This window comes from Triturus cristatus, chromosome 6, assembly GCF_964204655.1.
Source record: "Triturus cristatus chromosome 6, aTriCri1.1, whole genome shotgun sequence".
Lineage (NCBI taxonomy): Eukaryota > Metazoa > Chordata > Amphibia > Caudata > Salamandridae > Triturus > Triturus cristatus.
In genome coordinates, this window is record NC_140589.1 from 675,660,356 (window position 1) to 675,684,026 (window position 23,671).

Here is a 23,671-nt window from a genome sequence, read left to right on the forward strand (position 1 = left end):
AAAGTAAATTGAACTACCACATATTTGGCTGGGCTATAGGGAAACAGGTTTCTGCACAAAGTATAATATTTCCCCTCTGAGATGAAAAAACATGTGAGTTTGCACAGGAGATTTAATTCCCACTGTGCAGAGTGCTTTGCCACAGAGAACAGCGTACAGAGGGAAATGAATCCTAAAATGGAAATCAATTGTTTTCCACAGATTTCACATTGGAACCTATACAAGACACTGCTTTGTACATGGATTCCAAATCGGATGTGGGAATTCCGGAAGGTATTAAAACTAGGCTCAGACCTAGATTTAAAAATCTAAGTGCAGTTGTACTACTTTCTTGTTGAATAGGCCCTCTCACTAATAATGATAAAATAAAAAGCTTCATTAAATTGTGGTTGACATTTTTCATAATGTTTTAAGTTAGTCAGAAATATAGATATAGAAAGCTGGAGGCATAACACAGGTCTCTAGTTTATCATTGACATTTGTGGGGGAAGAAAAACATCATGAAATGGACCGTATGCAACAATTATCTGGTTCCATATACTGGAGGAAGATGGATACAGCAAAGTACGTCTTAGGAATATAATAAACACATGTATGGCAAATATAGGCTTAATCTTTTGTCATTTAAAGTCCATGCATTTATCGTTACTACAGGGTTATAGGATCTCTAAACCTGGGACAGTTATCAGATAACTTTAGGATCTGATATTAATGTACATTATTAAAACGTGTTTAAACAACTCCATAGGGGGATGCCTAAGAACGACAGTGCAGGCAGCAGAAAGAAGCAAGAATCACCAGCTGATTCTGAGTCCCAGAGTCCATGTCCTGTGCAGGTCCTGTCAACCACCACCAGAGTGGGGCTAAAAGGAGCCCAACACTCTGGCACATTGGAGCCATCAGGTGGAAGCAATGACTCACCATAGGAATTCAAATCCCAGTCTCCGTGGCTTGCGCAAGTTGTGCCCACCACCATGGCTATGGCACTACAAATATCCCAGCTTAAGACCATACCAGGGCAGCAAAAGGAAACAAGGACTAGCTGGGGAACATGAAGTCACAGAGTCTCTGGCCTGTGCAAGTCGCACACACCACCAAGGCAGCCCAGCACTCCTGCAGCTCAGGACATATCCTGGACATGACAGGACAAAGCCGAGCCCTAGGATGGAACATCTGCGATCTGTCAAAGGTTGGAAGAGTTTAGATGGAGCCCTTCCTTTAGGCTGGTCAGTCTGAAATGTGACCCAGGACAAAAATGTTTTAGAGGGTTCCCTGGAAGACACAGCCTCAGGTTATGTGTGCTGGGTGACCAAGTTGAAACATCCCCTCTCTCCTTGTTTCCCTTTTCCATCTGTGTGTATTTAATCTGCCTTCTATGTTTATAGATATTTTTCTCTGATATTAATAGCCGTTCCTCAAGTGACACTACTGTACTCCCTCTACTTACCTCACATAAGATTAGTATCCAACACTGGGAAAGACCATCAGGAATAGTGATCTTTCCTTGTTTAGATATTTTTTCGGCCACGGGCAAATGCAAAGGTGAGATATCTTCGACAGTAATAATAAAAGACCAATCTTGAAAGTAGGTACCGAATGATTTAAACTGGGTACTATAGTAGATAATGTGGAGAAACTACTGGAGAATGTTTCACCAGAAATCTAACACTGTGGTACTTACAGGAAGAGAAAGTTTCTGATCACTTTAAACCATCTATAGTTAGCAAATATATCAAGTGTAGTACTGCCAACACTGGTACCATCCCTAATTAAAGAACCCAAAAGGAAGCCCCAATTCACAAAATCACATGCAAGCAAAAACATTTCCATTTAATCAAGACTCTGCACAATCGGGGCAGGTGATAAGCAAAGTTCCATTGAACTTCCCTACCAAAAGCTACGTGAGATATTGTCTGGTATCAAAGATACATTGGGGCCGATTCACAGAACTAACTTCAGACAAAATCCTAAACTTACTACTTTTGGTATTCACGGAAGTTATGATTTTGTCTTAAGTTTGTCTTAAGACAGACTTAAGACAGACTTAAGACAGACTTATGACAGACTTAAGACAAACTTAAGACAGACTTAAGACAAAATCCTAACTTAAGTCTGTCTTAAGTCAGTCTTAAATTTGTCTTAAGTCTGTCTTAGGTCTGTCTTAGGTTTGTCTTAAGACAAACTTAAGACAAAATCCTAACTTCAGTGAATACCACAAGTAGTAAGTTTAGGATTTTGTCTTAAGTTAGTTCTGTGAATCGGGCCCATTGTCACTGAGAACTAGCCCACAGCGGAAAGGCCAGCAGTTGACTATCAGGATCCCTTGTACAATTCTTTCAATGCCTTGTTGCAATCGACGGAAAACTGTCATAAATTTCTTGGAGAAGAATAGAATAGAATTGATTCAAAAAATGGAATCAAAGACAGTGGAGTAACTCTTATCCACTCATGCTGTAGCAATCTCAAATGCCCATTACGGATGATCAAGTACGTCATTCTTCTAGAACCAATATTCCCAATGGCAAGACTATGATTATGGTAATTGTAATAGTCACCTAAACAACTCTGATGTAATAATCAGTCAACTGATGGTTAGGGTTCAGAGTTTGGAGAGTATGTATGGGACAATATATAACTTGCCTAAATCATATTTGGATGAAATTGATGGGTTGCCACTAGAGAAAAAGCTAGACTCAGATGTGTCAAGTAAAATGATATCCAAAGGTTGCATTAATGGGAGTTGCTTTAAAATCATCAAGGTAATCAAGGCTCACAGTGAGGCTTACCACTTACTGGTGTGAGAACCATCATGCAACAAACTGGTGACAAACAGTATAACAAATCAACCACATGAATTGAGAAGTAGTGCAACAAAGGAATTTTCTGCCATGCTGGAGCCTTAAGTAAGGTAGCCCGTAAATCAGGTCAGCAAATTTGTAAAATTGTTTTAAGAACAGTATGTCCACAAAATACCCATAGTCATATCAGTGCTTAATTTGAGCTAGCGGTTGCAAGTGGGGCATTTCTAAGGGACCCACACTTATTTTTTCCTTGACAGGCTTTGATCCGGAGCAACAGAGAGAAACACACAAACGGGGAAAAGAAGGAGGAAGAGAAAGATGGAAAATAGTATCAAAATGATGATGCAGGGATGAAAAAGAACCTGTAGGAGTGGGATTAATAGACAGGAAGTGTCAGCTGGAGGATTCAAGAGGCATCAAGTTGAATCAAGTATATGAATTCAGCACCCCACCTTTCAGGAGCGCTGGCTGCGAGTGTCTGAGTGAAACTCTGGGTCAAGGCACATATTCCTTTACAAATTAAGCACTGGCCATTATGGCCCCCAACTTGACAGAGTAAGTAAGAGTGTGGAGATGGAGCATCATGGTTCAAAAGACTCTTCCAGATTCTGAGACTGTCTAAATGACTGTTAAGTGTTTTCAGTGTGTTTCAGTTTGATTAGTGTATCTCTCTGGAAGCAATGGAAATGGTTGTGTGAGATTTGCAAATCACATCTGCCATTTTGCAATACAAGGGTATAAATACCACACTCAGGAAGGAAGTGAGAATGAATGTAAGTATTAACAAAAGATAAACACCAAGTTATTAATCTGAAAACAGTTTGTAGTAAAAGTACATCTACATATGAAATTTTGGAGAGAACTTACACGGGCCTGATTTAAAATATTCTAAGTTCAATAATCTGCTGCCCTGATGAAGTACCCATACTCCAAATTTAGAGATGTCTGCTGGCCAAGCAGACATTTCTAGTCATTGACAGGAACCGCCTTTGTGACAATTACTGTCATTGAAGTAAATGTTTGACTGACAGCTGCGTCAAACATGAAAGTAGCCTGTCAAACTATTAACAAGTTTTTGTTTCTTCAAAAATAAAATCCCTAAGCAGGATTTTGTTTTTGATAAAACAAAAGGTAATGACCCCCACACCATAGGAGTTTTCTGCCATGGTGTGGGGTGATTTAAATATTTTCACTGTCCCACACCACCATGTTTGTGACTGCAGTAATGGATGGAGAGTAAAAACTGGCAATTTGACTGCCTACTCTAAATCAGGAGGGAGATTGAATGGCCAGACCTCCGAGGGCCCTTACTCTGTGAGGCCGTTGGAAAAGTATGTATGAGATGGATTAGCCTCCATTACTAAGATATTTAAAGTCCACCCAATGGTAAATAAGGTGGCCGGAGCTTTAGTTTGTCGGAGAGGGTTCTCCATTCCCATTGGCACAAGAGAAGCCAATATCTTTCAACTTGTAAATTAGCAAGGACATTGAACTAATGGTTTGATTTGACTCTCGCAGGGAAACTGAGGGATATTATTGGGAGTACTGCAAACTCAGTAGCTATTTTCCAGCACCCCCAAGTTATGGGTACTACTGTAGATGTGAGCAAGAAAATAAGATAGCAACCAACACAGACATTTGGGAGATCTTTCAATAACTAAGGCTGTAAGGTTGAATAAAGCATTGTACCCAATAAATCGAGAAAGAGAGGGGGAAATAGGGAGATATGTCATGTAACTACATTGTTTAGGAGTAGCTAATATAATGGTGGCTGATAGCATATATGTACTAAAGTGTGATTGCTTTTTTCAGCCTGAAAAGCAAAGCGTAATTAGGAACAAGAGTGATGAAGTTAAGGCTATTGAAAGAGGAAGTACATAACACAGTACCTTGCCCTCAACCTATAAAACTTCTAAACTGCAAAACCATCTAACAACGTGAGATGGCATAAAACAAAAATGTTATTAAAAAAAATATTTTACATGCAACAATCAATAAAGTAATTTCTTAACATGATACCTGGCAATAACAATGTTCTGGTACAACATTGTTTTACATTATTTAGCTGATTCGTTTCCAGAAACCCCATATCCTCATTTCATCCAAACATACCATTCATACCTCACACATTCATAAAAAACTAAATCCACCCAGAGATGTCTTTAAAACCAAATAAGGGAGGGTCATACAATCTGTCTCACTCACACACACTGGGTCTTAGCCAATGGACCATCCACTCTCCTGAACCTAAAAGTATTTTTGTGGGATTTCTCTTTGTGCTTTCTAACAGAAAAAGGAAGCCAGCTACAGCAAAGTAAATGCCAGCAAGCCAAATATTTCTCTTTCTTGTTCTCTTCAGCCAAACATAGAGCATGAATGGTTTGTACAGAAAACATTCGCCCTGGTTGGGCTGACGGACGACCGCTTTCATCACTCCTGCTGGGGAATCTGCCATCAGGTCAGTCAATCTGATCATTTGATCCCTGAGAATATTTCAATACATAATCAGATCTGACGGGTACCCCATGGCTTAAAGTATATAATTTAGAAAGACGTAATGCCTTGACATGCTAGATACAGCAATGCACCTCCAATAGCAGGCATATGTTTTAGCATGACAATTTTACTTTATCTACATGATAGGTGTAAGAAAATAAAGTAGGGGTAGTCTGGTAAAGACTGAGGAATTTTGGATCAATAAAGTCATGCACTGGATATGGGAGATGAGACATTGATAGTAAGTCATTGTGACATTAGGAGGACGAGAAGATCTAGTTTTAATAAAAATAGCTGTTTTCAAATTCTGCTGCAAATGGTTACTAGAGAACCTCCTGATGGCTTGATTAGAATTAACCATAGAGCATGCCCACTTGCTATTCAGGAATTCAACTGAAATTTTCTCCCCCGAGGTACCAATCATGAATGAGTCTAAAACAGGGCCATGGTAATTCCGGATCTTCTCAAGCTGACTATATGAGTTAGTCTGAAAATACAAGGAAATCAATGTCTCATGCCTCAGATCATCAAGTTAATATTCATTATGCTCTCGATGAGAGGAATCTTAGGCCACAGAATCCTGTCAGGAATATGGCAAATAATACAGTACTGAATGAAATAGACGGACTGATGTTAGGCGCACATATAGATATCAAATCTAGTCATTTCAAAAGTAACATTGAGGTGGGGCCATGCAATACGGGATAAGGTGTGTTGAGGAAAGACCCGAAGGGTACATAGATGGCAAGCAATCAACTCCTTCTATCTATTGAAATTTCCATATCCTATCTTGGAAAGTTGCTGTGGTAACATCTAAGAGCCTTTAGTGTTGTATGCATATTGTGAGTCATTACATATGTATTTTTCCAGAAAGCATGGAGCCTGGAACCAGGTTGTATTTAAGGTGTTATGAACATATACATTCCTGTCGTCCCTTTCAGAGGGGTAGGGCTTCTTGTGGATTTCAAATTTGGGTTGATGTGAGGTTGAAAGGTTAAGAAAAGTCTATTTAAACTCACTTGCAAGATCTGCAACATACTGAGCTAGATTTTTCTTCTGGCCAATATCCAGCAATATTTTATGTTTACATTCAGGTACATGTTGCTCAGTTGATAAGAAATATTATACCTTGGAGTTTTTATAAAACATGTTGCAGGATTGGGAGACACTTTGAATCACTGTTTAACTTTACTGGGTTAATCAATCAATCAATCAAGAACATTTGTAGAGTGCGCTGCTCACCCGCGAGGGTCTCAAGGCACTGGGAGGGGGGTGTGCCGCTACTGCTCGGAAAGCCAGGTCTTGAGGTGCTTCCTGAAGGAGAGATGGTCCTGGGTCAGTCGTAGGGGGGTGGGGAGGGAGTTCCACGTCTTGGCCGCCAGGTAGGAAAAAGATCTTCCTCCGGTGGTGGTTCTGCGAATCCGTGAGACGGTGGCGAGGGCGAGGCTGGCAGAGCGGAGCTGGCGGGTAGGTGTGTAGAACGTGAGGCGGGTATTGAGGTATTCGGGGCCCATGTCGTGGAGAGCCTTGTGGGCGTGGGTGAGGAGTCTGAAGGTGATCCTCTTGCCAACGAGGAGCCAGTGCAGGTCTCTCAGGTGTGCAGAGATGTGGCTGTGTCGGGGAATGTCCAGGATGAGTCGTGCAGATGCGTTCCGAATGCGCTGGAGTCTTTTCTGTAGTTTGGCGGTGGTCCCAGCGTAGAGGGTGTTCCCGTAGTCCAGTCAGCTGGTGACGAGGGCCTGGGTGACTGTCTTCCTGGTTCCAGTGGGGATCCACCAGAAGATCTTTCGGAGCATGGGGAGGGTGTTGAAGCAGGAAGATGTAACGGCGTTGACTTGCTTGGTCATCGTGAGGGAGGAATCCAGGATGAATCCCAGGTTGCGTGCGTGGTCCGTGGGCCTGAGGGCGGTGCCCAGAGCAGAGGGCCACCAGGAGTCGTCCCAGGCGGAGGGGGATGGTCCGAGGATGAGGACTTCCGCCTTGTCTGAGTTCAGCTTCAGACGGCTGAGCTTCATCCATTCCGCGACGTCTTTCATTCCTTCCTGGAAGCTGGCTCTGGCGGTGGCGGGGTCGTTGGTGAGGGAGAGGATCAGTTGGGTGTCGTCGGCGTAGGAGATGATGTTTAGGTTGTATTTCTGTGTGATGGCTGCGAGGGGGCTCATGTAGACGTTGAAGAGGGTAGGGCTGAGCGAGGATCCTTGGGGTACGCCGCAGATGATCTTGGTGGCCGCTGTGCGGAAGGGCGGGAGACGGACACTCTGAGTTCTGTCCGAGAGGAAGGAGGTGATCCATTCTAGGGCCTTTCCTTGGATCCCGGCGTGGTGGAGGCGGGTTGTCAGGGTGTGGTGGCAGACAGTGTCGAATGCGGCCGACAGGTCGAGGAGGATGAGGGCGGCAGTTTCACCATTGTCAAGCAGGGTCCTGATGTCGTCGGTGGCTGCGATGAGGGCGGTCTCGGTGCTGTGGTTTGCTCGGAATCCGGACTGCGATGGGTCGAGGGAGCTGTTCGTCTCGGGGAAGGTGGTCAGCTGTTTGTTGACGGTTTTCTCGATGACTTTTGCGGGGAAGGGGAGTAGTGAGATGGGACGGAAGTTCTTGAGGTCTGTGGGGTCCGTGGTGGGTTTCTTCAGGAGGGCGCTGATCTCTGCATGCTTCCAGCTCTCCGGGAATGTGGCGGACGTGAAGGAGTTGTTAATGATGTCCCGGAGTTGGGGTGCGATGATGGAGTCGGCTCTGTTGAAGATGTGGTGTGGGCAGGGGTCGGCTGAGGAGCCGGAGTGGATGGTGTTCATCATGTGGGTGGTGTCTTCCATGCTGACGGGGTTCCAGGTGCATAGGGTGGTGGTGGGGGGCGTTGGTTCGGTGGCTGGGTACGTAGTCTGAGCGCCGAAGCTGTTGTGTATATCGGCGATCTTGCGGTGGAAGAACGTGGCGAGTGAGTCGCAGAGGTCTTGCTATGGCGTGATGTTGTTGTTGCTGGCGCTGGGGTTGGAGAGCTCTTTGATGATGCTGAAGAGTTCCTTGCTGCTGTGGGTGTTGTTGTCCAGTCGGACTCTGAATGATGTCCTTTTGGTGGTGCAGATCAGCTGGTGGTGTTTGCGGATGGCGTTCTTGAGGGCTGTCATGTTTTCTGTTGACTGGTCGTGGTGCCAGGCTTTTTCTAGGGTGCGGCAGGATTTCTTGGAGTCTTTGAGATCGTCGGTGAACCATGAGGCTTTCTTGCTGTCGGGATTGCTTGGAGGGTTCTTCAGTGGTGCAAGGGCGTTGGCGCAGTTGGTGATCCACTGTGTGAGGTTGCGGGCTGCTTCGTTGGGGTCCATAGTGTTGGTGGGTTGGTTTTGGCCCAGGGAGGTGGTGAGCTGGTCGGTGGTGATCTTGCTCCAGTATCTACGGGGGGCTTGTTGCGGGCGGAGGTGAGTCGTGGGTTTCCTGAAGTTGAAGTGGACGCAGCTGTGATCGGTCCAGTGAAGTCCGGTGGAGTGGCTGAAGGAGATGTGGTTGCTGGAGGAGAAGATGGGGTCAAGCGTGTGGCTGGCGTAGTGGGTGGGGGTGCTGACCAGTTGCTTGAGTCCGAGGTTGACGAGGTTGTCTAGCAGGGTGTTGGTGTTGTTGTCCTTGCTGTTCTCCAGGTGGAAGTTGAGGTCCCCTAGGAGGATGTAGTCGGAGGAGGCGAGGGCGAGCGGGCTGATGAAGTCTGCGATGGCTTCGATGAATTGTGTGCGTGGTCCCGGGGGTCTGTAGATGAGAGTACCTCTGAGGGTGGTCTTGGGGTCGGTGTGTATCTGGAAGTGAAGGAGCTCGGCGGTGGTGAGGGTGTCGTCGGTGTTGGTCGTGATGCGGATGGTGTTTCTGAAGACAATGGCGATGCCACCTCCGGCTTGGTTGACGCGGTCCCTCCGGGGGATCTTATAGCCGTCCGGGATGGCTATGGCGATGTTGGGGGATGAGGAGGCGTTCATCCAGGTTTCCGTGAGGAAGGCGACATCCGGTGCTGTTGTGTTGAGGAGGTCCCAGAGTTCGACGGCGTGCTTGTGGATGGAGCGGGTGTTGAGCAGGATGCACTTGAGGTGGTTGTTGTTGGCGCCTGTTCTGGCGGGCTCGGTGCAGGTCTGGAGGCAGGTGTACTTGCAGGCATGGCAGGTGAAGGCTCCATGGGTGCGTTTCGGGGTGGCTCGGTAGCAGGCTGGCTGTCGGTCGGTGTTGAGTGCGTGGAGGGCGGCAGAGTCATATCTCCGTCGGGTGGGTTGGCTCCGGCGAGGGCCAGGGGTCCTGGCACAGGGCACGGTCCAGGCATGGACGGGCACAGACGGGCTTGCCTTAGGCGCGCCCGCTGCACGGCCTCCATTTAAAGGGGTAGTGGGAGGGAGGAGCAGCTGGGAGGCGGGAGCGGGGTGGCGAATGGGACAGCGGGGGGCGGAGCTGCGGGACGCAGCGGCGGGACAGTGGATCGGGGGAAAACGGGGGAGGGGGTCACGGGGGCACAGGCAAGCGAGGGGGCACCAAGGAAAGGGGTACAGTAGAGAAACAGGGGAGGGGGTCACGAGGGCACAGGCAACAAGCGAGGGGGCACCAAGGAGCAGGGGTACAGAAGAGTAAACGGGGGCACAGGCAAAAGACGGGGGACAACAGGCACAGAAGGGCTACTCAGCGGCAGCGAGGTCACTGGCAGGTAGCAGCACAGGAGGACCGTGTGGCGGCTGGGGGGGCGACCTACCTGCTGGCAGGGTCAAAGGTCGCTCCCTTCAGCGCTGCGCGGCCTCCATTTAAAGGGGTAGTGGGAGGGAGGAGCAGCTGGGAGGCGGGAGCGGGGTGGCGAATGGGACAGCGGGGGCGGGGCCGCGGGACGCAGCGGCGGGAAGGTGGACCGGTGAAAAACGGGGGAGGGGGTCACGGGTGCACAGGCAAGCGAGGGGGCACCAAGGAAAGGGGTACAGTAGAGAAACGGGGGAGGGGGTCATGGGGGCACAGGCAACAAGCGAGGGGGCACCAAGGAGCAGGGGTACAGAAGAGAAAACGGGGCACAGGCAAAAGACGGGGGACAACAGGCACAGAAGGGCGACTCGGCGGCAGCGAGGTCACTGGCAGGCGGCAGCACAGGAGGACCGTGTGGCGGCTGGGGGGGGCGACCTACCTGCTGGCAGGTTAATTGAAGATGAGAATGTAATTTGGGGTATCTCCTCCATGCACTTACCGTATGTTAAACTTCCCACTTGACTAGCATGTCAATTAGTGCTGATGATCATCAGGAATAGTATAAGATCTATCAGTGGGAGAACAAAGTTCGATCTTCACCTGAAATCCACGTTCAACTCGGGAAGATGCAGTAGCTTCATCGACTCTATAAGCAGTCTGATTGGTATTTCCTGAGAGATATGTTGGTGGATACTAGGGTGGACAGTGATCATAATCCACTCATTGTATTCTTTGTTTTAAAGAATGTTCAACTACCTTACAAGGGGATATCTGGGAGATATGAGCTCCTGAATTCAGATGAGTACCTGGAGAAAGTTACAGAGGAAAAATAAGATTGTTAAAGATTGGCTACCTGAATTGTATTCAAGCCTTGTACCCGTGCTAGAGTCTGCTCACCAGGATAAACAGGAAACAACAACCTACATACGTTTATACTAGACTAGAAGGTGGTAGACAAACCTAATGTATTTTTCTCAAAACCTTTTCATATTAATTTTAGGCCCAAGAACACCCAGAGCTAGTATGATGCAGATCATGGATCAAAAAAAGGATATCTTAGACAGCATTACGAACACATCTAGAGAGATTACATTAATACTTTGGAGTGAAGACCTGGTACAACCCCAATGGCTGGAGCCCCTAGAAACAACCTAAGCAAAAGATGCTTGTGCCTTTTGGCTTGTTCTTGGAGTTAAAGAAAGACTCGTTTTCCCTGAACTACATATCGCAGAAGACAAATTGTATGCACTTTTTTCAGTTCTACATTCTTACAGAGAGTATATGCAATGTAAATTCTATTTTCTCCTCTGGTTCACCTTCTATTTTGGAAGAGACACAGCAATAAGTATTCCAAAAAATGGTTAAGGTCCAGCTTTGGACAGAATCCAGACAGAGTGTTTTAAACTGGAACCCACAATTCGGGCTTCTTATCCGAAGTGACAACCTTGTACCTTACAGAGCTGCTCTCCAGAATGTTATGTCTATTAAGGATAATAACAGATTAAAATGGCTGAAATATGTATGTAATAAGCTATAACTGTCTGGATTGGGCAACTTTTGGACCAACCTAGAAAAAAATGACGGTACAATCCATAATGTAAATTGCATGGACTGAACAAATAACCCCAGATTGGCTAATAGATCAGTATCTTATATAAGAAGGATTAGCTTAGTTTTGAAATATATCTAGATTTCGTGGAACCGCAATATGCTAAAATGTTGGTTCAACGATTACTTCTGGAGTTAGCTGACTTAAAGAAGTCCTCATCATTGCAGTCTAGTTTATCTGGCTTGTGTCCTGCTTCTCCTTCTATTATAGAAACTGTGGGTCATCTGCATTTCTCTATCCACTGCATAGGAAGCCTCGGGCTGAGTAATAATGGCACATGGCCTTATGAGCTAGCTTAAAGGTTATGTAAATCTGACTCTGGTTGGTATTTTGTTACCACTAAATACTTGCTATACAACTAGTACTGACAGCTTAGATGTATTATTTGCGTTTACACACAGGAAGAACTCTCCTAATAGTCTCCAGTGTGATTTTCTCATAGTGCAGAAACTTAACCCCTTGCACCCTGGTTTTGGTTGAGTGTGAGCAGGAGCCATGAATCACGAGAGGTGAATCCAGTTGTGAGTTGTGATGCCCTCCACTCTAACAATGGTAATAAACATTCCATCCAAACCACGACCTCTTATATCATCGTCACACTCCAGTTATGCACCAGTGACTTCATTGTCATACAATACGAACAACTAACGTGCACATGCTAAATGCCTCCCTGGGTTCAAGGTCTAGTGGTTATTCACATGACTCGCTCCCAGTCCTACATGTAGTTCCGTTTTTTTTGTTTCATTTTCCCGCAGTGTAACTCACTGCTAGTAGACAGACGCAGCGGCTGACTTATGCGGTTACAAGTAAGTCTTGGGACTCCGTTCAAAAATACCTCCCCTGCCTCTCCTGCCACTCAAATCGTTTTCCATAACTGTTTGTTTTTTATTTTTCCTAGTTGAATTTTGGTACGCCGATTACCCCAGATTAACACAGGGCCTCTGCCAGCTACCTGGCCCCTGGAGCCAGTGGACCACATCATCGCAGTCTTCTCATTGATACTTTAAGAAAGTGCGGCTTGATTACCCACTCGTGGTGAACTAGATGCACCTTCTTTTCCCAGTCACTTAATTTGTGCTTCTCTCCTTGTCAGGACTTTCCCCCATACCTTGGCTTGTCCATATTGACGCGCCCGACCTGGATCATACGCGTCTCCTCCGGGATCACTAAGTGAGTTTCTTCATAGCATTCGGGCAACCTCATATTTGACCATGCCCAGCTGCTCTAGTTCGACTCACTCATGCTCGATATCTCGTGGTCACCTTGGTGGTGTGACCTCCATTCCTTAGGCACTTAGCACCTTCAGGCATTCAATTCTCCCCATCTCTCCTCCTCATCTGATTCATTCACTCTAAATAAATTAATATTTAATGCATCTAAAATAATTCACATTTTTTCCTATTCTGTTGCTCTGGTAATTTTATTCTACGTATCTTTGATTCTCTGACTGATGGTGCTCTATATTGTCAGTTTAAAATTAATTGTTTGGGACCACTTATTGAATTTTGAACCTTGATTGTCTTTTTTTAAATTTATTTTTTCAATTATCTTTATTTAGGTTTTATGAGAACATTTAACCAGCACAGCATGTATTATGCACAGGTAGAAGCATGATTGCAAAGAAAAGAGGAAAACAAGAAGATCACGATAGCAGATAATTACAGAACATCGTGCATAGTAACAGTCAGAGCAGTGATCATTGTACCAAAGTTCATATATGCGAGGTTCTCTACTGGCACCGGGGGACACATCTGTGCAAGCGGAAACTACAATCTCAGCTTATATTGTGTAGGCAACACATCAGGGTAGACAGGGGTCTGTCCACACACTCCAGCACCGGAGGCTCGGGTAGTGTGAACAAATATGCCTTTAAAGGGTCCCAAATGTCTCGAGGGCTTGAAGTGGGGGGGAGGAGTTCTGCGAATGTGAATGTTGTTCCTGCCAAAATAACATGTCGCTGATCCATTCTTTGAATTTGGGTGCCCTGCCCTGACCCCACCTACATGCTATTCTTCTTTTAGCCAAGAGGAGGCTAAAGGACACAAATGTCCGATGTGCCACAGCCAAATTCTCTGTGTAACCCAATGAGGCCAGCAGAGGGGAACACGGGAGCTGCAGTGAAGTCACCTGCTCCAATGCTGTAAGCACTTGACGCCAGTAGGCACGTACAATGCTACAATCCCAGGCAAGGTGCAGGAAATCTGCCTCCGCCATACCGCACCGATCACAGTTGTTACTATCGCGCAATTTGTATCTGCGCATTTTGGCCGGGGTATAGTAAGTGCAATGTAAAAATTTATAATGGATGATGCGTAGTCGGCTATTGGATGAGCTTTGTTTTGTCTGGCTGCAGCAGTATGTCCATTGCTTATCAGTGATGTCATGTCCCATCTCGGCAGCCCATTTGTCTCTGGCAGTGCAATCGGTTAGGTCCAGGTCAGTATATAGGCTATGATATTCTGTGGAAACTAAATGCGATGCAGCACTATTGCACAGTATCATGCGCAGTGGGGCGACCTTTGGGGGCTCCAGAGGGTATGCAAATGTGTGCTCTTTAATTCCCTGTCGCGCATGAACATATAGAAAAATGTCCATGGGAGAGGGCGGTTGTTTGGAAAACAATTGTTGTAATGTGCGAAACTTACCATTGAGGTAGAGATCCCCCAGCACGTGATCCCGTATTTAGCTTTGGTTTTTTTGAAGATCCCTTCCTGTAAGACCGGTATCTTAGGGTGATAAACCAGAGGAAGTAATGGTGAGTACAACATGAGGGCCTGCAAACGTCTGGAGATACCTTGCCATGCCTTCACCGTGCAGACATTCGACAATGGATCGACTGCTCGTGGCGTGGTGGTGGTCAAAATGGCACCCTCGAGCGGTATGGGATCAGATAATTAGTGCTCTGTTGCCACCTGTGGCATGTATTTGGGGGGGGGGGGTGGAACCAAAAAAGGGCATAATGAGCCTGCGCGCAGAGATAATATAACACAAAGTTAGGTATATCGAACCCTCCCTGGGAATAGGGTCTAGTGATTGTGTCCCACTGCAGCCAGGGTTGCTTACCTCCCCAGGTCAGCCAAATCAGTTCCGAACGGAGTGCAGAGAAGAAGTGTCTGCCTGGGTCATATGGAATATTTAAAAAAGGGTAGAGTAACTTGGGAATTACGACCATTTTTATGAGGGAAGTGCGCCCTGCAAGAGAGAGAAGGAGAGCAATCCATCTCGTGACATTGCTTTTGATGTCTTCCAATGTCCGACCATAACTGAGATGCATAAGCTCCTCCCAATCAGTCGTGATGTATACCCCTAGGTATTTCCCCTCATCAGCGCACCACTCTATTGGGAAGTCAGGTGCAAATATCGTCACCGACGGGGCAAGGGGGAAGATCTGTGACTTCACCCAGTTGATATGAATTCCAGAGACCCCTCCCAAGCGAACAAACTCCCGGAGAAATGGATTAAGATTGCGGTGTGGTTCTCGGACATATAGAGTGATGTCATCCGCATAGAGGTAAATGAGTATTGGGCGGAGAAAGCAACGGAGTGCCTTATCATGATGGTTTTGCCTAACTTTGGCTGCAAGTGGCTCAATTGCCAGCGCGAAAAGTAGGGGAGAGAGCGGGCAACCCTGCCGGGTGCCCCGGGTGATGGTAAAAGGGGGAGAGTAGTGCCCATTGATTAAAACTCTAGCTTCTGAACCAGTGTATAAGAGGCATATCCATACCAGGAACCCTTTAGGCAACTCCATGCATTGAAGGATAACAAATAAATAATCCCATTCAACGGAGTCGAAGGCCTTCGTGGTGTCTAAAAAGACTGCCACCAAGGCCAACTGAGGGTCTACCGATTGTAAAATCGAGAAAAGTGTGATGTTGCCCGCCAGGAATAAACCCAGCCTGGTCCGGGAGAACTAATTTCTCCATTAGCAAGCTGAGTCTGTTAGCTAATATTTTGGTGAGGATTTTCTCATTATTATTAAATTAAATTCATAAGGCGCACAGCTACCCGGAGGTTTCCAGGCGCACGGACGGTATGCAGATAGAATGGAAGAGCTGTGTTTATTGGCTGAAAAAACAGGTCTTCAGAGTCTTACGGAAGCTTTTATGGCAGATTTCGTGGCGGAGTGGGGCAGGTAGTGAATTCAATAGCACAGGGGCCAGGTGCGTCTGCCCATGCGGGAGAGCATGAATCTGGGAAAAATAAAGCTGGGCTAGGGAGCAAAGGTAGTGTGGTGCTGTGCCCAGCTTGATCTTGTGCATGTAACACAAGGCCTTGAATTGTGTGCGTTGCTCAATCCGGAGCCAATGGAGATCACGCAAAGTGCCTGAAACGGAGGATGTTTTAGGTATCTGGCAGAGTAGCCGAGCTGCGGAATTCTGTACCACCTGCAGCTTGAGGATGTTGCCATAATCAAGCCTAGATGTGATTAGGGCCTGAATTACTGTTTTTTGGGTAGATTCAGGCAGCATTCAAAATATCTTGCGGAGCGTTTTGAGAATAGTGAAGCACGTGGACGTGGTCTTGGCTACTTCCTGTTTCATGGTCAGCTGATCGTCAATCACTATGCCCAAATTGTACTGGTTTAGGGAGTGCACCCATTTCAGATGGCCAGTGGCGTGGGCCCCAAAGATTTTTATCTTTCCCTATGATTAAAACTTCTGTCTTGCCACCGTTTAGCTTTAACCAGTTAGTATGCATCCAGTTGCCGATTTTAAGCAACCCTAGCTGTAGGGATGAGATGCTGGATTTGTTATTGGCGGATAAAGAAAAAAGAAGCTGGGTGTCATCAGCATAGGAGAAGATTGACAACCCAGCCTCTTCCGCGATGGTAGCTAAGGGGCTAACGTAAAGATTAAAAAGCATGGGACTGAGCATCGATCCCTGAGGCACTCCGTGGGGAAGAGCATAGGTCTTTGAGTAAGCCAAAGGGGAGAAGACCTGAAAAGTCCTATCGGTGAGAAAATTTCTGATCCACTCTAATGCTGATCCAACAATTCCCAGAGACTGGAGTGCCCTAAGGAGGGTGGAATGGGATACCGTATCAAAGGCGGCACTCAGATCAAGAAGAATGAGTGCCACCGTTTCTCCTTTATCCAGAAGCCTGTGTATGGTTTCTGTGACTCCTAGGAGAGTGGACTCTGTGGAGTAGCCGGCTCTAAAGCCAGATTGGGACTCATGTAAGATGTTCTTAGATTCAATGAACCGTGTGAGCTGTTCATTTACATGCTTTTCCAGGACTTTTGAGAGAGCAGGGTGGAGGGATATTGGGCGGAAGTTGGAGGGCTCCGCAGGATCCGCATTTGGTTTCTTCAAGAGAGAAAGGACCATTGCGTGCTTCCACTCTGCTGGAAGAATGGCTTCCTCAGTGAGGCATTAAGTAGCTCCATGATGATTTCTAATGAAGTGGGGCTGAGTTTTTGAAGAATATTGACAGGAAGTGGGTCATTAGGAGAGCCTGATTTAAGACTATTTAGGATTGTGCTGATGTACATGGGGTTTAAGGGTTGCCAAATAGTTATTTCCCTGGTGGGTACCGGAACTGCTGGACCCGCTGGGCTGTTACACTGAGGCATGTCCGATGTACTTGTAAGGTGCTGTTTTGGTGTGGGAGTCGAAGACTCAAGTTCAGCATAGATCTTTTCTATTGGAGGAAAGGGTATGATATGTATAACAAAGAAATCTATAAATTATGTCTCTCCAAATCTAAAAAATTGCTTTTTGAAACCAAAAAGATATACTTTGGAGAACAAATTAGGAAGGCGGACCCTCTTCTAAGGTCCTGTTCAACACAATTTCCAGACTTACTACTCCCGTTAGTCCCAAAACTGAAAGTAGTCCAGAACTGTGTGAGACTCTGGCTGCTTTCTTTTTACAAAAGGTAGAAAATATCTTTTCCTCCTTCTCCTTTATGCCCACTGATGCCATGGAGGCCGCTCTAACACAACCTCCTGATTACAACAAGCACATTCCAACACTAGATCATTTTACATCACCGGATTCACCTGATGTTTTTAAACTTTTATTTGATATTCAATCAGGTTCCCCTTTGGACCCCTGTTCCGGAAGTGATTGTGGAAGTTCTTACGCCACTGTTTGCATCTATTTTTTATAATGGTCACTTTCCGAGCTCCTGGAAAATAGCTTCCATTCTTCCCCTCTTAAAGAAGCCCATCCTAGACCCACTTGATCCGTGCAACTATAGGCCTATCTCTCGGCTCCCTTTTCCTGGAAAAATGATCGAGAAGGCCATGAATGGTCAACTCAGTTCCTTCCTCCGAACCAACTCTTTGCTTGACAAGACACAGTTCGGCTTTCGTGCTGAACACAGCACGGAGCTGGCATTAATTAAATCTACCGAGGAGGTTAGAAAGGCCCTGGACCAAGGAGGAGCTGCCATACTCATCTTATTGGACCTTTCAGCCACATTTCATACGGTCCATCATGCAGTTTTGATGGACCGTTTATTTGCGGCTGGAGTTAAAGGCAAGGCTTGGGATCTTCTCAGGTCTTTCTTGACTAATAGAACCCAGACAGTAGATCTTGGTAGAGACAGATCCAGACCTTTTTCCCTTCCTTGTGGTGTTCCGCAGGGGTCTTCGCTTAGCCCCACATTGTTTAATGTGTATGTTGCACCGCTGGCAGTCCTGATCAGATCATTTGGATTCCAGTTGACTCATATGCGGATGACACACAAATTGTGTTGTCTATTAAAAAGGGGTCTGAGGCTGAGATTGGATCCAGATGCCATAACTGTATGCAGGCGATTTCAGCCTGGATGGCATCTAACTGCCTTAAGCTTAATGCAGACAAAACAGAGGTGATTGTTTTTGGGAACATCGTTAACCTCTGGACACCAGACTGGTGGCCAACAGCAATGGGCACACCCCCAGTACCTGTGGCTCGGGCCAAGAATTTGGGAGTAATTCTTGACTCGAAGCTCTCTTTCGGTGACCAAATTAGCAGGGTTGTCTCCTGCTTCTTCATTCTTAGAACCCTTAGGAAAATCAAATTCCTCCTCCCAGAAGACAGCCTGAAGACAGTAGTCACAGCACTCATTCTGTCTCGACTGGACTACTGCAACAGTCTCTATATTAACATCCAAGAGAGACATTTGGCCAGACTCCAGATCGTGCAGAATGCGGCGGCCAGGCTGATCACAGGGACACCTAGATTTGTCTTGGTAAGGATGGGTCTCAGGACACTCCATTGGTTACCTGTCAAACAACGAATTCAGTTCAAGGCACTGTGCATAGTCTTTAAGGCACTCAGTGGAGCTGGTCCTGATTTTTTGAAACATGCCCTTCAGTGGTATGCCCCCGGAAGAGCTTTACGCTCGGCTGAGGCTAAATTAGTTACCCTTCCCCGCCATAACAAAGCAAATTGGGGAGGCAGGAGTTTTTGCCATTGTGCTGCTAAGGCATGGAACGGTTTGCCTTTCCAGTTTAGAAACATCACTGAGCTTCTCCCTTTTAGGAAAGAATTTAAAACCTGGCTATTCATATAATCTCCTTTTTCAGCAATAACCATGGGTTAATCTCAGGTGGGTAGTGCGGAGCGCCAGGACACCTCTGGGTAACAGAGCGCTATAGAAATTATTTTAACATAACATAACATAACATACTTTCTTAACGAAGAATTTAGCCACAATTTCACAATGTGCTGCATCGAGTGGTGGGGGTGCCGGTTGGGAGTTAGCTCCTGAGAGATCCCCGACTAGTTTGAACAGGACTTTAGCATTATTTTGTGCTGATGTGTTTTGTTCACATATTCGGCACGTGCTGTTTTGCACAGGGCATTATATTCTCTCTTTGCAGTTTTATAGGACTGTTTGGATTCTAGGGCATAGTCCTTCCTCCAGCGTCTTTCTAAAGCCTTTCATTTAGTTTTTTCGCTTTTTAGTTTTTCAGTGAACCAAGGAGCGGGTGGGCGGTGATTGTTTGATTTCTCAAGTGATAAGGGAATGCAGATGTTCACAGATTTCATTAACCAAGTGTGGAAAGAGGCTGTGTCGGAGATTTGAATGGGCGATAAATCAGGGGCACTGTTCACTAGTAGTTGATTTAAAGCTTCAATGTCAAGTTTCTTCCAATTTCTGCTCTTTTTCTGGGTAGCGAAATTGCAGGTGACTGAGAGTCAAGCACTAACCTAAAATTGACTAAAAAGTGGTCAGACCAGAGAAGAGGCAGAGCCTTATGGCTATGAAAGTTAGATAGATTAGAAAATATGGGGTCGAGCAGGTGGCCGCCCCTGTGCGTGGGACCTGAATTACGGAGTGAAATGTGCGTGGCTTCAAGATCGGCAATCAAGCTGGAACCTATTTTACAAGTAGGATCATCGAAGTGAATATTTAGGTCGCCCACTATGGTGTAATTGGCAGCGTTAAGTAAGAAAGGAGCAATAATGTCAGGAAAGTTTGTTGCCCAAGGCCCTGCTGGGCCAGGAGGGCGGTACACCAGGAAGCCTGTTAGTGTGAATTGCGGGGTAAGAAGAAGTCTAAAAAAGCCTGCTTCACACCCTTCACAAGGTGGTGTCTCCCATTTACGCAAATAATCTTTTTTAAAGATTATTGCGATTCCGCCACCAATTTTATCTGCTCGGTCTTTTCTGACTATGGTGTAGGTAGGAGGTAGGACCGCTGCAAGGGCCAGAGTTATCGTGTAGCCATGTTTCCGTCAGGAAAATAGCATCTGACTGGGGTTGTGAGTTTTGAAGGAGATCAAAAATATCCTCCTTATGCTTGGCAAGAGATCTGCAGTTTAGGATTAAAAAATTAAATTCCTTAATTTGACCTTTTTTAGTGCTGCACCCAGGTGTAAGTCGTTTGCAGGAATCAAGCTGGAAGGTAGTATTCTGTAATTGCGGTTTCTTGTACAAGGGAGAGCAGGTGAAGTCACAGCCAGGACAAGAAAAAATGGGGTGGTCAAATTTGAAATAGATACAGTCAGCTTCTGCGCTTTTGCGAAGCTCATGTAGGAGGCTAGGAGAGGATTTCTGTATCCTTTTTGGCAAAGGGGCAGGGGTTATGGCCCTTGGCCGTGAACGGACGCGGACGGGCGCAGACGGGCTTGCCTTTGGCGCGCATGGCGCACCTGCTCCGCGTGTCCGCTGCGCGGAGTGGGAGGCATGTGGTTATGGCCTCTGAGTAGGCTGTCTGCTGACGTGGATGCTCCGGCTCCCCCTGGCCCCTCCCAGCAAAGATGTCAGCCGCTGCTCCCTCCACATCAATCGGGCGAGCCCGTGGTGGAACGGGGAGCAGGCGGCAAGGAGAGACAGGTAGGGAAGAGTGCTCAAAGTTTAAAAGGCAAAGCGCTATGTAAAAATGAAGTTACACAGAATCGCCACAGCTAGCGCGCCGCACCTGCAGTCACGCATCCGCTGAGCGAAATGGGAGGCTCAAAGTTATGGCCTCTGAGTCAGCTGTCTGCTGACGTGGATGCTCCGCCTCCCCCTGGCCCCTCCCGCCAAAGATGTCAGCCGCTGCTCCCTCCACATCAATCGGGCGAGCCCGTGGTGGAACGGGGAGCAGGCGGCAAGGAGAGACAGGTAGGGAAGAGTGCTTAAAGTTTAAAAGGCAAAGCGCTATTTAAAAATGAAGTTACACAGAATCGCCACAGCTAGCGCGCCGCACCTGCAGTCACACGTCCGCTGAGCGAAATGGGAGGCTCGAAGTTATGACCTCTGAGTCAGCTCCAGTCACGCGTCATCAGTATTGATCAGGGAGAGAGGGCGATAGGAGTCACAACTGTTCGCAGGTTTGCCGGGTTTTAGGAGTGAAGAAATAAGGGCTTCCCTCATTGAGTAAGGAAGAGTCCCTAGCTCCTGTGCCTCACCATAAACCTGTTTGAGAATGGGGGGCAACTGATCAAGGTATGTTTTATAAAAATCAATGGGGAGGCAGTCTGAGCCCGGGGCTTTCCCTGACTTCATCTGCATAATTGCAGCACGTATCTCATCATTTTCAAGAGGTGCGACGAGAAACTCTCTCTGCGCATCTCCCAGCCAGCCCAGAGCTATGTCTCTCAAGTATATTGAGAAGTCTGGAGGTGCGGTTCTACGGGTACTATATAAATCAGCATAAAATTAGGTGAAAACCTTTAGGATAGCAAGACTGTCTCTATGACGCGTCTCATTATTATCCGGAATTTCAAGGACGTAATTAGAGAACCTGGGCAATTGAACTTCCTGCCCTAAGGCTCTGCCTGGGCATTCACCCTCCCCGTATTTTCGCGCTATAAAATACTTTCCCCGAAATTACGTCCCCAGGTCGGCAGTGCTTTTGTAGTCAGAGAGCTTATCTCTAACCGTTGCAGGCTGAGGCCCGGAGGTATACCTCCATAGATCCTTAGCCAATTGTTTCAGTTCCCCCTCAAGCGTACGTACATTGCGGCAGCGGTCTCTCAAGACTCCGAAGCTTTTGGCAATACTTGACCCCCTTATCGTAACTTTAAAGGCCTTCCAAACCGTGCCCACATGTGTGACGGAGTTTATGTCCCTTTCGAAAAATTCTGTGATTTCTGTTCCCAGCTCAGCCCTAAAGGAGGCATCCAGCAGTGCCTCTGGCATTAGTCTCCAACATCTGGGAGTAGTGATCAAATTGGGAGGGGCAACCGTCATAAGAACTGGGGCATGATTGGAGTACATCCTGGCTAGGTGCTCAGTTTTATTAATCCATGAGACAACCCCTCTGGGGACTACCCAGTAATCTAAGTGAGCCCAGGATGAATGTGCTGCTGTGCAGTGGGTGCTTTCCCTCCTGTCCGGATGCAGGTGTCGCCATGCATCTGTAAGTCCATAAGCAGAGAACATATCCGTCAGTGCGCCTTGTGTCTTAGTGTAGTGAGAAGGGAGAGGGCTAGACCTGTCTAGGGCAGGATGGAATGCAGTGTTGAAGTCTCCTCCCCAGATGATGTGAGTGGAGCCTATTTGAAGTATACATCGCCAAAGAACTGTGAAGTAGTCCGGGTCATCTATATTCGGTGCGAAACAGCACACTAGTGTGACAGATTGCGTTCCTAGTGTGCCCCAGAGCATGCAGCTCCTCCCCAGTGAATCATGGTACGTACCACCCAGTTTGTAAGGAGTATTCTTTTTCAAAAGAATCACTGTGCCTCTTTAGTAAGTGGAGTATGAAGAGAACATGTGTTCTGCAGCCCATTTAACGGCAAAAGTAGGAGTTCGATTTGGATCAAGGTGAGTTTCCTGCATCATGGTGATGTGAATTTGATGCCAATCAAGATACGTAAGTATTTGTCTGCCCCTGACATTCCATGTGAGGAGATTTACCTGCAGTGCCTCAGTGTGCGGAAGCATAGCCGAACGATATGAAAATGTCACGATGTGCTCTGAAGAGAAATGTGTGAGTATTCTCTTAACATGCGGTCTCAAGTCTACCTGCTGAACAAGAACAATACTGAAAGCATGTGCAAACGAGTCCCAACCCAGTCCCTCCCACAACAGCACCCCAATTGTGCTGGCATTATATTGCCCACCCAGAACCTAACCAAACTTTGTCATTACAAAGTAAAACAAATACACCAAAATGGCTAGGGGAACACTCATGGGGGGAACGCTAGTGGGCAACGAGAGCCTCCCTTCTCCTATAGCCATAAAGCCAGGTCCCCAATGAAGAGGAGAAGGGGGGAGGTTGTTTGGCATAGTCCAGATTATTAGCATTGAGAACAAAAGAGAATGTGCACACCACCCAAATCCACTTGCATTATTAAGTCCCTTGGCACTTATCTGTCTTTGAGTAATGGCCCAACCAGACCAGTTATCTATAAGGTGGGGAGACCAGTCACTCGGTAATCACAATTCTCAACCGCTCGGCTCTCGCTGGATAAATAGCGATCCATGTGGAAGGAAGACCATGAACCCCCACCATGAATCCCATCAAATGGAGAGTCAAGACTTCTGGTTTCAATCTGAGCTGAGCGAAGGTGATCTCGAGAGGCACTCCTGGGATTCACGTTGCGGGGAGTCTTTCCTGACGGTCCTGAGGACCCATGGGTGTCAAGGGAAAAACATGCGCTACCTGCAAAAGTACACAATCAATAACAACGCGCCCAACAATTTT